The sequence below is a fragment of the Propithecus coquereli genome, unplaced genomic scaffold (genome assembly GCF_000956105.1).
Source record: "Propithecus coquereli isolate 6110/MARCELLA unplaced genomic scaffold, Pcoq_1.0 Scaffold308, whole genome shotgun sequence".
NCBI classification, from domain to species: Eukaryota; Metazoa; Chordata; class Mammalia; order Primates; family Indriidae; genus Propithecus; species Propithecus coquereli.
In genome coordinates, this window is record NW_012148708.1 from 849,055 (window position 1) to 851,551 (window position 2,497).

Consider the following 2,497-nt stretch of genomic DNA (forward strand, 5'->3'; position numbering starts at 1 on the left):
ATAAAAACAAACTTATATCTCTACATTATATCCAAATAAATTTCAGATAACTTAAAGATTTAGATGTAAAAGTACTATGAAAAATCACAGATGACAGTTTTCTATTCTTCAGTGGATAACACCTTCTAAATACAACACTCTATTATCTCGAATTGTGTCCTCCCTCAAAATAAAGGTATGTCCAAGTCCTAACTCCAATTCCTATAAATTGTGATCTTATCCTGAAACAAAGTTTTTGCAGACATAATTAACTAAAGGATCTTGAGATCAGATCTTCCTAGAATTAGGGAAGATCTAAGCACAATGACCAGTGTCCTTATAACAGGAAAGAGAAGAGAATTTCAGATAGAGAGGACAAAGCTGAGTGAACACTGAGGCAAAGACTGGAGTGATGCTGCTACAAACCAAGGAGTGCCAGGAGCCACCGGGAGCTGGGAGAGGCCAGGAAGGATTCTCCCCAAGAGCCTCTGGAGGGAGCAGTGCCCTGCCAACACCTTGATTTCAGACTTTTGGCCTCCAGAACTGTGAGGGAATAAATTTATGTTGTTTTGGCCAGTATGATTTTGATAATTTGTCTGGCAACCCTAGGAAACTAATAGAAACATCAAAGCCTAAAACACAGAAAGATCAACATATTTCCACAACACAGAAAGTTTATAAAATCAATAGTTAAAACATTAATACTCCAATAGAAAAAGATGACAAAGAAACGTCATTTAAAAGCAGATAACTACTTTTCATATATGACAAAGATTAGCAAAGATTAGAAAGAACCGGGATGTGGAAAACTAGCTTTCTCCACCATAAAATAACTTAAAACAATCTTGAATAAAGAAGGTAGTTATGACTTCTAGCTTCCAGTTTCTCATGGAAAGAGCTCAGAAGTCGTTACTACATCCTGACAAGTGAAAGATGAACAAGATGACAAACCAACAATTCTTCTGAGATCTGAAGGTCACAGGATAAACTTCTGCCCCCAAAACTGGAGACAGGCGGATACAGAGAATCACAACACACCAAAGCATAAACTCCCAAGCAGAAACCTCTGCAGTAACCAGTGCCAGGGCAGGAAAACCTGAACTGTAATTGGTGAATTGCTGCCGGCTAAGCGTGGAAAACTCGGGGGCCCCCAGCCATAGGTGGGTCCCAATGCTTTTGTGAGTTTTACCTCCAGGAGCTTAATCAGGTTCTCAGAGCAAATATTGGAGAAAAATCCCCATGGGCATCCAGCAGAGGGAAGGGAAAAGGAGCCCTTTTGAAATAGGCTTCAGAACCCTTTGTTGTTCTTAACAAGCTCTGCCCTTAGGATAACTAATTAACCAGAGCCTAACCTACAAGGGTTCTATCAGAGCCTAACTAACCTGGGGGAGGGGAATATTCAAGCGCCGTTTCTTCCAGCCATCCTGTCCAACCTAAAGGGGAGGAGAAAACTGAAAAACACTTGTGAAGTTCAGTCCAAAGGCAGAGGATTACTAAAAGATTGAGACTGAAGCACAGATTTAGGGAATGCTTCCTCTCTCCCCACACCTTACCACCACAGTACTAAGGCCTATTTATAGTAGGTTGTTTTTACTTGGTACATCATGTCCAGCAATCAAGAAAAAATTATAAGGTGTACTGAAAGACAAAAAACATAATTTGAAGAGAAAGAGCAAGCATCAGAACCAGACATGGCAGAGATGTTAGAATTATCAGACCAGAAATTTAAAGCAACTATGATTAGTAATGCTAAGGGCTCTAATGGATAAAGTAGACATGCATGCAAGAGCCGACAGACGGGCAATGTAAGCAGAGAGACAGATCTTCTAAGAAAGAACAAAAAAATGCTAGAAATCAAAAACTCTGTAACTCACGAAGAATGCCTCTGATGGGCTCATTAGCAGACTGGACACAACACAGGAAAGATACTCTGAACTTGAGGATATGTCAATGGAAACTTCCAAAACTGAAAGCAAAGAGAACAAAGAAGGAAGAAAACAAAGTGCCAAAGAACTAGAGGACAACTATAAAAAGTGTAACACAATGCATAATGGGACTATCAGAAGAAGAGAGAAAGGAAAAGAAGAAATATTTGTAACAATAATGAGTGAGAATTTCCCTAAATTAATGCCAGATACCAAACCACATATCCAGAAAGCTCAGAGAACACCAAGCAGGATAAAGGACAAAAATACCCTACACCTAAGCATATCATTTTCAAACTACAGAAAATCAAAGATAAAGCAAATATTCTAAAAGAAACCAGAGGGAGGGAAAAATCACTTTACTTATAAAGGAACAAAAATAAGAATGACATCTGATGCTTCCTCAGAAACCATACAAGTAAAAAGGCAGTGGAGTGAAATATTTAAAGAGTTGAGAGAAAAAACCACCAACCTAGAATTCTGTACTCTGAGAAATTATCCTTAAAAGGGAAAGGAAATATTTTCTCAGAAAAACAAAATTGAGGGTATTTGTTGACAGTTGACCTATCTTGCAGTAAGTGAGGTAATGGATA

General features: G+C 38.6%; 1 protein-coding gene across 1 annotated transcript in view; it reads right to left on the reverse strand.

Moving 5' to 3' along the window:
- CEP192 (centrosomal protein 192kDa) overlaps window positions 1-2,497 on the reverse strand; it is a 150,089-nt gene that overhangs the window by 106,470 nt on the left and 41,122 nt on the right. The gene's annotated exons all lie outside the window — the stretch shown is intronic.